The 18304-nt window shown below is 38.3% G+C and overlaps 1 protein-coding gene and 1 long non-coding RNA gene across 4 annotated transcripts in view; both read right to left on the bottom strand.

The window, feature by feature from the left end:
- The window catches only part of LOC108359788 (transmembrane protein 104 homolog), a 53319-nt gene that overhangs the window by 12530 nt on the left and 22485 nt on the right, over positions 1-18304 (bottom strand). The gene's annotated exons all lie outside the window — the stretch shown is intronic.
- LOC108359790 (uncharacterized) overlaps positions 14839-18304 on the bottom strand; it is a 7020-nt gene continuing 3554 nt past the window's right edge. The window contains exon 3 of the long non-coding RNA XR_001846995.1: positions 14839-16423. This is a non-coding gene — a long non-coding RNA (uncharacterized LOC108359790). The remainder of the gene's footprint in view (positions 16424-18304) is intronic.

Raw genomic sequence — 18304 nt, 5'->3', positions numbered from 1 at the left:
GCTATCAATATACCACGCCTTCCCATGAAGACGGTTATCTCCTCGATCTTGCAATGAAGTCCATTATAGTTAAATTGAAGAAGCTTCCTGTGGTTCGGGAGACATGTAGTTATGCGGGGTGTGAGGGATGTGTGTCTTGCCGCCATTGGCTGTGTGCGCTACTGTGGAGGTTGCCGCCCTGTGGTGGTAGTGGGTGTTGGGGTTTGCGATCGAGCGGTGCAACACGGGCTCGAAGTTCCTCGTCCAATCTCGCGTGGTGCGCAGACCTGAACATGCCCTAAAGTGGCACCAGCCAAGGCAGGTATTGCACTTGACTGATGTCACGTTACGGAATATCCTGGTCTAACATATCGTGCAGTTTGTAGGAGGAACCAGGAGTTGTTGGCGGCGGCGTGTTGGTGGTGGTGCGGTTGTGTCTTTTGTGTAGTCTGTCGTGGTTGTGGTGTGGTCTATTGTGTTGTTGTGTTGTAGTGCTGTGGTGTTTGTGTTGAGATGCTCAGGTGGACTGGGGTTAGCCGTGAAGGCTGCTCTGTTTGAGCAACAGGGGTCCACAAATGATGTGGCCCACTGCCGATGGGTCCATAGTCCTGACAAGACTCTGAGGTGACTCCACCCGTCGCAAGCATTGCAATTGACTGAGGTGGAGTTGTGGTGTAGTCGGCTCTGGCATACACAACAGGTGTAGGTTTCAGGCCCTGGGTTTGACTCGATGCCAGCCCTGAGCAGAAGAATGCGTAGCAAACGTAGCCCTATGGACGAACAACTTCTCGAGATACTTCGCCGACCTAAACGGGGTTAGATCGCCGAAACAACAGCCCTTGGTCGGGTAAAACCCGAGTCATTCTGGTACGTAGAACCGGCTGTCGTGGGAACGGGCGAAACTGGTCAAAATGTCTCATTGCCATTATTTATAAGTACATATATGTATAAAAATGTAGGAATAGCTACTATTATTTTATTATGAATTTATGTATATACAGTCAGTCAATAAAGTTTAGGTACAGCGAATATTTACAATACCGGCAAATATTTTATTTTTCGCTAATTTTTTATAAAAATATGGTTAATTATACAACAGAAACCCCAAAATCAGAGTTCCAAACCTTCTGTAAAATTAAAGAAAATTCTGCAAATTTTCATCCAAATATTGCACTTTTTATTTACACCCTTTAGAAAAAAGTTGAGGACGCAGTTTTTAGCCCATTCAATTTTAGTGTAACGAAGTGCAAGTTTGAAGTAGCTAAAACTTACGATTGATTTTTAGCAATTTTTTTTGTTGAAGGTGTCGCACATTTTTTCATATAAAAAAATTATCGAACATTATTTTATATGGAGAAAATGAGCGACACCTTCAACAAAAAAAATTGCTAAAAAATTTACCAAAAATCAATGCTAGGTCCTAGCTTCCTCATACTTGCACTTCATTGTACTAAAATTGAATGGGCCAAAAATTGCACACTCAACTTTTTTTCCGAAGATTGTAAATAAAAAGTGCACTATTTGAATGAAATTTTGCAGAATTTTCTTTAATTTTGAACAAGGTTTGGAAATCTGATTTTTGGGGTTTTTCAAACAAGCGCAATATGTTTGTATCAGAATGTGTGTACTTAGCAAAACAGCTCGCGCATGTGATGCTTACAGTGGCCACACACGACGAACATGTGTGCGAGCATGCTCGCTAACATACCCGCTGTCGTTTGCCCCAGACGGTGAGCGGCTCATATGTGATTTTGCCGTGGTAGCGTAAAGATGGATATTGAAATACTTATGACTTAGGTTTTTTATGTATGTGTTACTTAATTTATATTTTACTTGTATGTATGTACATACATATACATATAGTAATTTAGACTCATCAAAAATTCAATTAACGCACAAGGCTTGGATGCATTTATCCGCGATGTGCACACTGCAAGCATCAACACAAAATGAGGTTGTTGTTTTTGTTTCCAATGCAATGTTTGCAAACCACGCCACAAACGATGAGCATGCTCACTGAAAATCAAAATTTTTTTTATTTTTGGCGAGCATTCTCGTGAACCGCCCCACAAACAACGAACATGCACCGCAAGCCGAGCATGCGCGCGCACATGTTCGTCGTGTGTGGCCACTGTTACCGGTCGTTGCGTGACGACGCACGCGAGATTTCGCACGTATAGACCGCAAAAAGTACGAAGCATACTTTTTCTCGCATACCGAGTGGTCTGCGAGATCTCGCATGCTTTCATCATTTTTGTTGTTTGACAGGTATTTTCCCATTTCGCAGAATTTTTCAGAGTAGAAACATCGTTTATTTTGGTGGAATATACAAATTTGACCTGAAAAGCCCGAACCTTCCCTTTTAGTGACATTTTGCAGATGAAAAAGTATGCTGTCAAGTGCCCCGTCAACAAAACTATCTTGCGTGAGAAAAAAGCAGAACGCAAGCGAGACTTTCAAGCATGTGAAGACGAATGCGAATGCAAATATTCGCAATATCCCGGAGTACTTTTCTAACAATTGGCAGATTCCCTAAGTAATAAAATGTTTTAAATGGAAAAGTAATAACTTCATCATTTCCTTCAAATTTTAAAGCTTGTTTTACTAATATCATTTTATTCAACAATTTTTATTGAGCTTGAGGCCGTTTTTAATGAAAAACGGAAATCACCACATTTCCTCATCAGACTTCTTTCAGTGGGATTCGATCCAACGACCCCAGCAGACTCAGCCAGTTGCCTATGCACCGTGCTAAGTTCGCCTTGTAAATTCTTGGTGCTTTTTTTTACTTTATTCATTTGTGAAGCCAACTACAATCAAGCGCAGCTATTCCAGTGCTATTTAAACTTGATCATGTGGTTGTTGGTTTTGTTGGTTTTTGTTAATAATTCTATTTTTAGAATGTTTAACTTTTAAGTGTGCTCGTCCTTAAGATATTTTTTTTTTGTTATTCTTATTGAGCTTGAGGCCGTTTTTAATGAAAAACTATTGTGGAAAAGGAATAATGTTTATGTTTTCAAAAATTATTGTTGCTTTTCCACAATAATTTTTCATTAAAAGCGGCCTCAAGCTCAATAAAAATTGTTGAATATAAATGATATAAGGCCATAAAATAACAAAAACAAATATCATTTTATTAATTTCTTACGCGCACTTTCGTTAAAATAAATTTATTTAAAGGATACTTAAGTATTTATTATGTTCATTTAATATTGCTATACATAATTTTGTAGATTTTAGCATTTATTTTTTAGATTCATATTATTTTTTTTTATATATTTTTATTTTTTATATTTACATTTATATTTGTTTAATTGCTGTACCATTTGTAATTTTCTCTTAATAAAATCACGATTTGTCAAATGCTAAAGTTTATTTATCTAATAATAATGCAGCACACAACATTGAAATCGAATAAAAACTCTGAGGAAGGCTATTAAATAGCAACACACAATCTAGTGCCTTCCTCAAGGGTGAATACAACAACAACTATTCTACAAAAACAACCCAAAAAGGTTTGCTACTGACTATACCAAGGTATATTTAACCAGGTGGTGTTGGGGCGACAGCTGAGTTTTTCGCCGTGGAGGGCATTACGTCAAAATGATGTGATGTGTCATACCAATGACAGTATGGATATCTGCGTATAATTTGTTAGTGTAATTTTTTACTTATATACGGCTAACACCACCTTATTAAATACGCCTTGGACTATACTGTGGATACGAGTAATACTAAGTTCCCACGACACGTAATTCGCTCTTCCATTCTTAATTGGCGCCCCAATTATACCACTCTCCCACGACCCGTGAATTGCTTTGTTCACTCCCCCAAATACTATCGCGAATTACCCCATTCACAGGGCACATTCTTAATTCGTTTTGACAGTTCTGTCTCTGTAAAATGTAACTTATAACTAAAAATATATAAATTTCTCTATTAAATTGGTGATGTACACGTTTATTAATTTTACTTTCAGTACTCAAAGTGCCAGTTTTGATTTGTGAACTGGATTCGATAAATTTCCGAATAAAATTAGGGACGGCAGCGATTTGTTCGTAATTCGCATGGTAATTTCATCTGAATTACCAACAAATGCTTTCAAAATTGTGTATGGCGAATTACGTAATGCGAAGGGTAAATAATTGGGTTGCGAACTACAAATGAGAGAGCGAAATACGTAATTGGGGTGCCAAGGAAAAGCCGATTTAACCAACAGAAAGAAATGTAAGCAGGTTCGACCAATCAAAAGCAAGCAAAAAGGATGCTAATGTATATGTATGTGAATGTGTATATGAATGTAGCAAAGTTTGACAGTTCAGGTTTTTCACGAAATAGAAAAAAATTAAAACTGCAGCCCTGCTGCTACTACCTTTGGTATTACCCTTTGAATTGCGTAATTCGCCATACAAAATTTTGAGAGCGAATTACCTCATTTGTGGGTGATTCAGATCTAGTGAAACAAATCGCTGCCGTCTTCTTCAACAATTTTTCCTCCACTGTTGAAGCGTCTTGTTCATTATGGCGGGGAGATTACGATATCCGGGGCGACAAATTTTGACTATGCCATGGAAAGCTGGGCTCCTCCGCTTTCAAATATACCCACTTTTATGTTCCGGGGCGTTCTAGTTTTCAAGATATTTAGTGTTGTTATTTTTTTAGATTTTGTTAATATTAATATCTTATGAACTACATAACCGATTAAAAAAATAAAAGTGTCAAAATAAAGATTATTTATCTTTCAGTTCATGTACCAAATTTATATTATTTTTCATATTTTAAAGGTAAAAATAGTGAAAACCCAAAAAAAATCGTAAGGTCCCCTCTTCTCCCGCAACGCAGAAAGGAGAATTCTACTTAGTGAGGGTTATAATCCCTAAGTGCGGCCGAAGGCCGCCTACGCACAAAGGTGTTCTCTGCAAAAGGTGTTCAGCCCCTCTTCTTTCGTAACACATAAAGGAGAATTCTACTTAGTCAGGGTTACAATCCCTAAGCGCGACCGAAGGCCGCCTACGCAGATAGGTATTCTCTGCAAAATGTGTTCAGCCCCTCTTCTTTCGCAACACATAAAGGAGAATTCTACTTTGTGAGGGTTATAATCCCTAAGCGCGACCGAAGGCCGCCTACGCAGATAGGTATTCTCTGCAAAATGTGTTCAGCCCCTCTTCTTTCGCAACACATAAAGGAGAATTCTACTTTGTGAGGGTTATAATCCCTAAGCGCGACCGAAGGCCGCCTAAGCAGAAAGGTGTTCTCTACAAAAGGTGTTCAGCCCCGTTTTCCTTCGCAACACAGAAAAGAGAACTCTACTTAGTGAGTGTTATAATCCCTAAGCGCGGCCGAAGGCCGCCTACGCTTACAGGTGTACTCTGCAAAAGGTGTTCAGCCCCTCTCCCTTCGCAGCACATAAAGGAGAATTCTACTTAATGAGGGTTATAATCCCTAAGCGCGGTCGAAGGCTGCCTACGCAGAAAGGTGTTCTCTGCAAAAGGTGGTCAGCCCCTATTCTTTAGCGACACAGAAGGCCGCCTACGCAGGAAGTGCTGCACAAAAATATTATGATATATCCCCCACGCCATTTTGAATACTCACTCTGTTCTCCGGCAACACTGAAAGGAGACTTCTGGTTGGTAAATTAAGGTGCGCCAAAAGTTAGAAACGAGAAGAAATCTGTGATCATTCGGTTGGTGTATTGAAGGGAAATTAACTTAAAATATATGGAAGGTGAAAGCGTGTTTTACAAATTAATTTTGAAATATTAAAAAAGCGAACATCCGTTCTCGGGTTTGTAATTGTGGAGTTAAAACGCGTGAATTTAATTAAAAAAAAAAAATTTTATAATGTTGTTGTTGTTGTAGCGGCTACAACAACCCCGCCCAGATCGGTTGGTATCTCAGTCGTTGTCGTCAAGTTCCACTAACGGCAACCCTAGGAAGCGTGCAGCTTCTGTGGGATCTGTCCACAGGGACAAGGCCGTTAGGGTTGTCGGGTTTTCCGGGCATGCGAAGAGATGGTTCGAGTCATGTGGGGTCTCTCCGCATGCCGGACATTCGTTCGGCACATCCTCATTCAGCCTACTCAAGTAGGAGTTTAACCTGCTCACTACGCAAAATTTTATAATCGGTCGCTTTGCTGTTAGGGAATTCGTTCTGAAATTTTAAATTATTTTTCATCATAAGTTGGGTTCTCCTCGTTATCGGTATTTTGAAACATTTTCTCCAACTCCTCGTCAGCAGGCTCCTGGCCAATCTCTTTTAGTGGCATATAGGTTTCTAATAATGTAATATCTTCATTAACATGAGAACTAAAAGACCTGCGATGTGTTGTCAGTGACTTGCATAAATTGATCACAAACTGCTTTGCTGATGTAAACAAATACAAGGAGGTGGCTGATACAGCTAATCAATCTCTCTATTGTTCTTCATATTCGTCCACTGTCGTCAATGCAAATGATTCAATAAGCAAAGCTGCTGCCGCTTCTGACTCTCGGTCAATATCGAATGCTGTTGTCACTAACGTTGTGAGTCAATCTCTCTTGTTCTTTTCGCTTTCGCCTTCTTCTGTTGGAAATTCTCAAGATTTATGTTCTAATATGCCTACTACTGATGCCTCGATTTGTATAACCGCTAGTGCTGAAGTCACAAACGTTGAGAATACGAATTTGACTTCGAGTGCCTCTGTTGTAGCGCCGCCTCTGCCGTCCACTAAGCCTACTGCACCTGCTACTACCTCTATCACACACACTAAAACTGCATCACCGATAATTTTGCTAGGGTGGTTGCGCTTAATTCAGGCTCGTCAACTTTACAGCCTATCCATGGTGGCTTGCCAGTTGCTCCGAATGTGTCAACTGCTCTTATGCCAAATAGGAATCAAGTCCCAGAGTGGAGAAGCAACCGCAAAAATTCTAGACAGCCTCTAGCTATTGGGGCGAACAAGAATGGTGAATTAAGCATTGTACCGAGTATGAAGTGGCTGCATGTCTCGTCATTTTTGCCTAATGTGTCTGAAGATGATATTTTAAATTATGTGTCGAAACATGCTGATATTAGCAAGGCATATCTGGCATGTTTCATGCTCGTCAAAAAAGAATGCCTAGGTGGCCGATCTTAAAAAAATAAGTTTCAAACCGGTAGTATCAGATTCATATTATAATAGGGTAGTCAATGCCAATATCTGGCCAGTTAATGTAAAGGTTCGACCCTTCCGTTTTTTTCCACAAGGAGGCGTAATTCAACAAGATCCATAACAGCATCTGCAAATATCGAAGCCTACCCTAAGCCTCTCAGCACCTATTACCAAAATGTTTAGAACTAAGTCTAAAAACTTGTATGAATTGAGTTCACATCTGGACTATGACGTATTTGTTCTGGTTGAAACCTGGCTAAATGCTGATTGTTATGACAGGGAATTTTTTGATCCCAACACCTACAACGTCGATCGAAAGGATCGGGAAGCCATCAAAACTGGACATGCTCGTAGTGGTGGTCTTTTAATTGCTGTTCAGCGGAAACATCGCTCGTCGCTTCTTTCACTGCAGAATGGGGATTCACTACTAGATCAACTATTACTACGTTTATACGTAAGCTATTTGCAAATAAAAATAATTTGCAAATACCTAGCTCACTGTATATTCGATGGTGAAAAAATCTTTTTTAATATTGCCTGATTATAAAAAGGCAATAATATAACCATCGAAAAAGAAAATAAATTTAAAAATGGCAACGTCTTGATTATAAAAAGGCATTAAGATGACCATCGAAAAAGAAAATAAACCTAAGAATGGCGGCGTCTTGCGCTTATTTGCAAATAGTACCACTTATCAATACTTATTTGCGTGATTTAGTTATTTGCAAATAAAAAAATTAACTCAGCGTTTGTACGGCAAAGTTTACCATTTTGCAAATTGTTATTTGCAAATAATACGTGCGTATAAACGTAGTATATGTGTATCCGTGAACGGTTCTTCAACACTTATTATTAGTGCATCCTACCGCCATTCCGCCAAGTAGTACAGATACTTTGTATAAAGCGCATATAGATAACATTGTGGATTTAGTATATAAGCGATCAAATTGCAATTTTTGTATTTTAGGTGGTTTTAACCTAGGTAATGTGGCCTGGGCACCTGTTGATGACAGCATAGCTTTGTATCCTGATAATGTTAATAGTTTTTCTGAAACATATGTAGTTGTCAATCTATTAATCTTCCTGATTAACAAGTTTATTAACAAACTTGCTAGGATCCTAGACCTAATATTTATAAGTGGTAACATGCCCTAATCAGATTCGCACTGAATAAGCGAGTCGGAATAAGCGAGTGAGAAGGATTAGATTCGTGCGAATGGTACCTGTCGGACCGGAATAGGTCTGTTTCCGAGGGATCCCATTTTCATGAATCGAATCCTTCTCATTCGCTTGTTATGACAGTACCAATCGGATTAGATCCATGCGGATGGCATCCGTCGGATACCGTAATAGGCATGATTAACCACTACACACATATTTTCAAGTACAAATTTGTGTATGTATGTATACTTTTGCGACAACTGAGCCAGTGTGGCATCAGGCCACCAGAAAAAGCCAGTTTTTATAAAACAAAAGCGCCAAGTTTTTATTATCATGTTTAATATTTTTTTTGGTTCAGTAAAAAGTGTATATACATATCTATTTCCTCACGATTTTATTAATAAATTAATTTCAATACATTTATAGCAACGCAAAACATATTTAGTTTATCTATTCCTCACATTTTATTCAGTAAATGAATTCCATCTTAATGTAGAACATTAGTGTATATTGTATACATACATACATATGTACCTATGTATGCATTCGGTGTGCTTCAATTAAAAAAGCATCACTAAATACCGCACCAAGCATTGAATTCTAATTATTTTGGCTTTTTGGTTTCCCAAAAGAACTAAATTTAGTGCAAAATGTACGACCTTGGCAACAGTGAGCTGAGCACATCAATGCTCAAACAGTGATGCCAGACCAAGTATTGAGTAAATGCGCTATGTATATTTTTCTTTTAAAGCAAAAGTTCTAATTGCCAACGGGTTTGATTTTTGGTTCTTACATAGAACACTGATAAGATTCACAAACTTATCTTAGNGTAACATGCCCTAATCAGATTCGCACTGAATAAGCGAGTCGGAATAAGCGAGTGAGAAGGATTAGATTCGTGCGAATGGTACCTGTCGGACCGGAATAGGTCTGTTTCCGAGGGATCCCATTTTCATGAATCGAATCCTTCTCATTCGCTTGTTATGACAGTACCAATCGGATTAGATCCATGCGGATGGCATCCGTCGGATACCGTAATAGGCATGATTAACCACTACACACATATTTTCAAGTACAAATTTGTGTATGTATGTATACTTTTGCGACAACTGAGCCAGTGTGGCATCAGGCCACCAGAAAAAGCCAATTTTTCCAAAACAAAAGCGCCAAGTTTTTATTATCATGTTTAATAATTTTTTTGATTCAGTAAAAAATTTATATACATATCCATTTCCTCACGTTTTTATTAATAAATTAATTTCAATACATTTATAACAACTCAAAACATATTTAATTTACCTATTCCTCACATTTTATTCAGTAAATGAATTCCATCTTAATGTAGAATATTAGTGTTTAGTGTATACATACATACATATATACCTATGCATTCGGTGGGCTTAAATTAAAAAAGCATCACTAAATACCGCACGAAGCATTGAATTCCAATTATTTTGGCTTTTTGGTTTCCCAAAAGCACTAAATTTAGTGCAAAATGCACGACCTTGGCAACAGTGAGCTGAGCACATCAATGCTCAAACAGTGATGCCAGACCAAGTATTGAGTAAATGCGCTATGTATATTTTTCTTTTAAAGCAAAAGTTCTAATTGGCGAGGGTATTGATTTTTGGTTCTTACATAGAACACTGATAAGATTCACAAACTTATCTTAGGACTTAATTAAAATAATCAACATTATTTGTAGACGAATATATTTGTGTTCGTATGAAATAGTAGCTTATGTCGGGAGGCTGGCTTTAGTAAAATGTACCATTTCCTATATTCTTTAAACCACAAGGAATTTTTTTTATGAAACTTTATACGAATATTGACTTGCTAGCATCGCCATTAACATTACCGTCTTTTACGTTTATTTTCCAAGAGTTCTTCAACGACTCGGCGCCAGTGAGTCTTTCGCATTCGTATGCTGCGAATGGTTCATTGTACTAAAGCCAGTCTTCCGACATAAGCCACTATTCTATACGAACACAGATATGTATACTTCCTAATAGGCTTGTAAAATGCCCAATACCCAAATCCCTCGCATGAGTTATTATCGGTAAAAAATTGGGTACGCTCAAATCCGACATCGCTGCAGCAAGTGCTTTGTCACGCCAGTGAAACAGTGTTGATATTTTAAGTACAATTGTACTTTTTTCATTACAATTAATTTTAAAATGTACAAAAGTACAATTTGCCGATTTTAAGTACAATTTCAACATCAAAAATACTTTTTGTACCAAACGCTCAAATCTCTTCTAGCACTTTGATTCTTAATCCGTTTACATTTAAGTAAATGGATATACCAATATTTCATATTTGCTACAAAACGAAATTATGAATTGTAATTTTGAATGTAAACGTGATTGTGAACAGTAATATTAGTGATATGCGTTATGGTGATTGCGATTTCTTATCACCGGCGGGTGAAATATTCCTCATCGCTATTTATTTTGAAAAAATCTTTGGAAATGCAATTTACCTAATGGTGATCCTGCAGAAATAGAAGTAATTGAGCAATTCGGGGGTTGAAAGTAAAAAAATGTATGTAAATTCCATGTGTTGAAATTAAAATTTCCTTTGAGAATTTCCATTTTATCGATAGTGATCTCATTTTATGTTCATTAATATGAACTGAACTATATAGTGTATTAATGTTTTATCATCATTGTCTTCATCTTTGACAAAATTACACGGTCACCCGGTATTTATTTTATTTTTTTTTTAATAATTTTAATTATTTTTTTTTATAAAATTGTAGCTCATTGTCAAACAAAAACCTTGCAAATAAATCCCAACTTGAAAGATTGAAAAAAATCAACAAAGTTTCATCAAATTTTCACAGTTTTTGTTCAGAATTTTAACACATGTTTTGGGTTAAAATTTTTGTAGCCCATTCATTCTAGTATAATAAGNTTTATAAAACAAAAGCGCCAAGTTTTTATTATCATGTTTAATATTTTTTTTGGTTCAGTAAAAAGTGTATATACATATCTATTTCCTCACGATTTTATTAATAAATTAATTTCAATACATTTATAGCAACGCAAAACATATTTAGTTTATCTATTCCTCACATTTTATTCAGTAAATGAATTCCATCTTAATGTAGAACATTAGTGTATATTGTATACATACATACATATGTACCTATGTATGCATTCGGTGTGCTTCAATTAAAAAAGCATCACTAAATACCGCACCAAGCATTGAATTCTAATTATTTTGGCTTTTTGGTNTAAAAAGATTGAACCTTGGATTTGTACGGATTTTTTTTAAGTATAAACTGTATTTTTATAAAAAAATACATAATATTAAGATAAATGGTCAAATCTTGTCAATATGTGAGAGTCGTAAAGTTTTGATAAGCACTTGAAATGCCATTAAAATGTCAAAACTTATTACCGAATGAAGAAAGATGTCCCTTTTATCCATTAATAATAATTTTGTTGATGAGGTTGTGCTAGCGCTTTTACGAAAATGCTTGTTGACGGCAATAAAATCAATAAAAGCGCGATCACATCCTCACCGCTTGAGTGTTCGACACCAACTGACGTTATGCAATTTTATAGTCGATTCAATTTTAGTATTATAAAGTGAAAGTGCAGCTAAGAATTCATGTTGATTTTTAATATTTTTTTTAATTTCCTTTATACAAATTGGAAAAATCTACGCAAATTGAATGTACTATCTCGATAATTTAAACATCTCGGACTCGCCCGCCACTAAAAATGATTATTTAAATATAAAGTACATATATATTAAATGATATTTAATATTTGCTTTAGAGATGAAATTTCGACAAACTTGTTTAAATAAAAATGTTAAGCGCATATGCAGAATGAGGAAGCGAGATTCTTCTGCTTGCGTTTCTATGTTTATATCATTAATCAGTTTGAGCACATTCGATTAAATGTAAAAAAAAATATTTTTAATTGCGGATCCGAAAGAAATATTTATTAGTTCCGTTGAGTTACGCAAAAATAGTGCCGAAAATCAATGGATTGTGCTGAAGGTGCCGGCTGCTTCCGAAAGGGCCGAAAATGGCACAATGCACACTCAGTTTCCATCACTGTCACACATACAATCTCACTATTCTGTTGACTTCGTTTTCCCCTTCCGATAACTTTTTGCATCCGCGCTTGCCCAGCACTGCTGTGCAAAGCTTTGCACGCGCAGTCGCCCGCGACACATATGTGCTGATTTGGGCAACCCTACTCTACATCAATGTCTCGACCCTCTGTCGTGCCCAGGCCTATATCATGTTCCTCTTGTTCTGCAATTGGAGTTTTATGAGTTCAGAAGCATTAAACTTGATACTCCATCTAAAAATTACAGTTTGAGGAACTGTAACTTTGATGTTATGAATGATATAATTGGTATTCTAGACTGGGACTATATATTTGCTGGGGTTGATGTTACCGACTGCTTTTATATTTTTAAATCCAAAGTTAATGAAATTTGTACGAGTATTATCCCGTTGAAGAAAAGAAATTGCTACAAAATCCCTTGGTATACAAAGGATTTAAAGAAGCTTAAGAATTTAAAGAATAGGTTTTTCAAAAAGTACAATTCGTCTTTCCGCAAGGAAAAGTATTTATACTATTCCAGTAAGTTTAAATCACGGAGTAAGACTCTCCATAAAAACTATGTGGCTAAATTTGAATCTAAACCCAAAATCTTTTTGGTATTATGTCAAATCAACAAACTCGTATTCAAGTATCCCGTCGCAAGTGTTTTATAATGAAACCCGTGCCCATTCGTCTTCTGAAGCCGCCAATCTCTTTGCGGACTTTTCAGTTCAAACTTTGAGCCTGATTCGAACTTAAGTGATGATGGTGCTTCTAGCCTTGATTCCCCTATCAATTTTGGAGAGCTCTCCTTAACCATTGAGGATGTCATTAGAGGCATTTTGATGATCAAATCATCATATCAAACGGATGTAGATGGCTTATGCTCTTACTTGTTTAAGAATGTCTCAGCAATTGCTTACCCAATTTTATTAATATTTAATAAGTCTCATAATGACAGTGGGTTCATTGAGGCCTGGAAAGTAACCTCTATCACTCCCCTTTTTAAAAGTGGAAATAAAAATAACATCGCCAACTACCGGCGTATTTCTAAACTTTCTACCATGTCAAAATTGTTTAAAATTATAGTTAAGGAAAACATATTCTCTGCAGTTAAGGCTTTTTGCCTTTCAGAATCGAGCTCAAGTCGATACGGTCTATACCGATTTTTCGAAGAGTTTTGACAAAGTAAATCATTCACTCTTAATGTCTAAGCTAGCCGACCTTGACTTTCATTCTAGTTTTTTGTCTTGGGTGAAGTCATACTTGGCGGAACGTTGTTGTGTTGTTGTTGTGGATGGTATTTGTTCACGTTCTTTTATTGCGTTATCTGGTGTCCCGCAAGGTAGTGTCCTCGGACCTCTTTTGCTTGTCATTTTTATTAATAACTTACGGCATTGCTTTAGATACTCTAATTTTTTGTCACGAGTCTTTCTGACTCGATCAAACTCCAATCGGATCTTGACAATGCGGCAGCTTGGTGTAGTAGGAATCATTTGCATCTAAATATTAAAACATGCTTTTATATTTCGTTTTCAAAATCTCGATCACTTATCCCTACCAGCTACTATGTTGGAGTCTCTGTGTTGTGTTATGTTAATGAAATATCTGATCTTGGAGTAGCTTTTGGTACCAAATTTCTTTTTTATAGTCATTTGAATTACATTATCGCAAAATCCTACTCTAGGTTTGCTTTCGTTTGCCGTTTTAGCACGGATTTCACTGATCCATATACGCTAAAACTACTTATGATGACTGTCATTAAAATGACTTGAGCGTTTTCAAAAAGCTTTTTTGCACTTTGCTCTACGGTGGCTGCATTTTCAAGAGCCGATACCTTCCTATAATGCTAAGTGTCAGCTAATTAACTTACCCTGGGATTCAGTAATTCAGTCTCATCTCAAGTCACTAAATTTGAGATTAGCAATTAGTGGCTATTTTTGTGACTTGAGACGATTTGGGTATTCAGAAGGAGAGAGTCAAAAAAAGTTCACCAAAAATGTGTGGTGAAAGCAAACACAGACAATCAACTGATAGCGTTTATGTATGCCTTTTGCCCGCGCCGCTCAAAGAGTCGCAATGGCCGAGTGGTCAAAGCATTAGTCTGGCAGCCGAGAGGGTCCGGGTTCAAGTCCTCCTCGGGCGTAGAGGATTTTTTATTTTGTTTTTAGTATTTTTTTATTAGATTTATTTTTTTTTTAACAATCTTTAGATTTTAATGTTTTAAACACAAAGAAATAATTTTTTTTTTCAATACATTTGTATGATATTAAAGCATTTTGGTTTATTTCCTAATGAAATTCTTGTTGAACAAATTTCCTCGCTTAATTTTCGCGTTTTTTTTAATAAAGTGGAAAGAAATAAGCTTTTCCTCCATACTTCTATTTTTGTGACCTGCTGTTAGCCAGCTGACAAAGTAGTGACTTATTTTTGGAGACTAGAGACGTGAGACAGCGTACTGAATACCAAATAGTCTCAAAATCCAAGTTCACCACCAGAAGTCACTATTAGTGACTAGAGACCGCTTACTGAATGCCAGGGTTAAAATCCTTAAATAGTAGAAGAACTATCCTTTCATTGCCATTTGTTTTTGATGTAAAACGTGGTGCGATTGACTCGCCACTGTTACTAGAACGTATTTGTTTTAACATTCCATCTAGAAGCCTTCGAAACCATGATATTTTTGTATTAGATCGAGTAAGAACAATATATGCTTCTAATGCGCCAATTGCCAGAACGATGAAGGAATTTAATACGCTCAAAAATTCTGCCGACATTGATGTTTCATTACCTAAGTTTAAGCAGTTAGTTAAGTTTCCTAGGTTTAAGCAGTTCCTGAATGAACTAGTTTAATTAGTAATTCCATTGCAATTGTTAACTGAAAATAGTCTGTAAGGAAATGTTTATATTTTCTAGATTATAGCTGCAAACAAATAAATAAATAAAACTTTCAGACTCAACAGTTGGAGGATCAAACTCTAACAGAATCCCACTCTGTTTTCTCCATTCACGATACCTGGATAAAGAAGAAATTGCATATTATGTGCTTCACTATCCTTTCCATGATTTTTTTTCTTATTGATGTCTGCGATAGAAATATAGTCATATATTATGTAGCAATTTGGGTGTCCTTCGGCACACAACCAATAAACTTCAATAAACGATTCCGGTTCTCCAAATCATTAATGGTTTAGATAGGATTTTTTATTGGCAAATTCAACTTTATATGATCAGTCATGAGATGAATTGTGTCATCACTTAGTATTTCATTCACATTTGCATACTGTCGTGCACTATCAGCGCAAATTCGAGTGGTTGCTGATCTAACATATGTTTAAATATATGGCCACAACTCATTCTTCGACTTTGCATTGACTTTGAAAAATAATCCTTCTTTATCTTCTTTGCAATATAAACCAAGGACTGTGATGGTCATTTGTTCGGTCACCTGAACGGTCTTTCCATATCCACCAAGACGTAAGTCAACATGTGAAGCAATTACTTCAGCAATTCGCAGTAATAGCTGTAGTAATCAACAACGGTTGAGTTGCTAATCATTATTCATTCCTTATTCTGACGCCAATTGGCTAAATTATTACACGTCTCTGTCGTCGACGTCGACGTGAATGCCTAATTCTAGCCTGACCTTCTTCGTCCAGGTGGTGAAGAGGGTCGCCGTTGATTTCGTTGGAGAGTGTTAAGCTCCTTGCAGTGAAGAAGCGAGAAAGGCTAGAAAGATAGCCGTTTACTTTTGAGCAGAGGTCATGAATTCCGTTCCCAGACGCCAATATGGGGCAGTCATCAGCGAATGAGATCAGGGAAACTCCCTGAAGTGGCTGGGGGAGCTTCGAGATGTAGAAGTTGAACAGTAGGGGGGAGAGAACACCACCTTGTGGAACCCGTTGTTTTATTCTTCTAGGTTTCGAGGTTTCATCTCGGAAGATTACTGACGACTGTCGACTACTCATATAATTCACCGGCCACCGTTTGAGTCCCTGTGGGAGAGAGGAGGCCTCAATGTCTTCTAGCAGCGTGGAATGGCAGACGGTGTCAAAACGCCTTTGACAAATCCAACGCTACTAGGACTGTTTTCTCACAGGGGTGGTTACGGTTTAGGCCACGAGTTATTTGGGTGTTTATAGCGTTAAGTGCCGTTGTTGTGCTGTGTACTTTACGGAAACCATGTTGATGCTTAGCTGGGGTCAGGTGGTAGGTGAAGTAAGGGAGTAGCAGGGCCTCTAGTTGCTTCGCGACCTGGGAAAGGAGCGTTATCGGGCGATAGGAGTCTTCTTTGTTGGCAGGTTTCCCCGGTTACAGCAGTGGGACCACTCTCCCTGATTTCCACACATCAAGAATAATGAGTGTGGCCATTGACAAGTTGAGGACCCTCGTTTGGTATGCACTCCTGCGGACCCCAAATGTTGCTTTAGAGGCTTTCGCCTTCCCGCTGGCCCCCTTCACTTCACCGCTGGTGAAAACTATTTTTGGGCAGTTTGTGCATCTATTTCTTGGGGTCCGACGAGGCGCCACAACCGAATGAGATTTCCACTCTGTCGTTGCGCTTCGACGGGTTGGACAAGGACCTCTCGGTTGACCAAAGCTTATTCACACCAGGGTCGAAGTTACATGACTTCAAGTGCTCTTCCCACTTTTTCCGCTTCCGAATCTCCAAATTAATGTCCTTCATGCGAGTGTCCCCGAGATCGACATGGCGTAGGTGGTAATTTGCTAGTACAGCTGCTTCAGCCGGGAGATTCGGGCGGACTTCCGCGAATGTCGAATCGTCTATCTACTCAGGCAATAGGTTTCCCCTACTATCATTTGCCATTTATTTATTTACTGATTTGTTGATTGATTGATTGATTGATTGATTGATTGATTGATTGATTGATTGATTGATTGATTGATTGATTGATTGATTGATGTGATTGATTGATTGATTGATTGATTGATTGATTGATTGATTGATTGATGTAATTTCACCTCTGGTGTGAGCAAGCTTTGGTCAACCGTGAGGTCATTGTCTAATCCGACGAAGCTCGACGACAGAGTCGAAATTTCCTCCGGCGACCATGCCTCGTCGGACCCGGAGCGATGCGCGAGCTATTTTAGCCGGCAGTTCATACTGCATCCTCCGGTGGACAAAGCCAAGCATCGAGTGACCAGAAGGCTGCACAAACTGCCAACAACTTGTGCCCCCCTTGCTTTCACTTGCGGTGAAGTTCAGGTGGCCATCGGGAAGGCGAAAGCCTCCAAAGCCATGGGTCCCGACGGAAGTATGCATGTGATGCTGAAAAATTTGGGTCCTGCGGGGGTAGCGTACCTAACGGAGGTCCTCAACCTGTCTATGCCACTCTCATCATTCCCAGACATCTGGAATAGGGGAGAGTGGCCCCACTGCTCAAACCGGGGAAACCTGCCAACAAAGGAGATTCGTATCGTCCGATAACACTCCTTTCCCCGGTAACGAAGACACTCGAGGCCTTGCTACTCCCGTACTTCACAAACCACCTGACCCCAGCGAAGCATCAGCATGGTTTCCGTAAAGTGCACAGTACAACAACAGCACTTAACGCCATAAACACTCAGATAACTCGTGGCCTTAACCGTAACCGTCCCTGTGAGAGAACGATTCTAGTAGCGTTGGACTTGTCAAAGGCGTTTGACGCCGTCTGCCATTCCACGCTACTAGAAGATATAGAGGCCTCCTCTCTCCCACAGAGGCTCAAACGGTGGTCGGCAAATTATCTGAGTGGTCGACATTCGTCGGTAGTGTTTAGAGACAAAACGAGTAAGCAGCGAAAAATAAAACAGGGGGTTCCTCAGGGTTGTGTCCTTTCCCCGCTACTGTTTAACTTTTACATTTCAAAGCTCCCTCAACCACCAGAGGGAGTCTCGATTGTCTCTTATGCCGACGATTGCACGATCATGGCGACTGGGAATGGAATTGATGACCTGTGTTCGAA

The sequence above is a fragment of the Rhagoletis zephyria genome, unplaced genomic scaffold (genome assembly GCF_001687245.7).
Source record: "Rhagoletis zephyria isolate East Lansing unplaced genomic scaffold, Rhagoletis_zephyria_1.1 Rzeph_scaffold_00460, whole genome shotgun sequence".
NCBI classification, from domain to species: domain Eukaryota; kingdom Metazoa; phylum Arthropoda; class Insecta; order Diptera; family Tephritidae; genus Rhagoletis; species Rhagoletis zephyria.
This window is presented reverse-complemented; position numbering and strand designations above follow the sequence as displayed.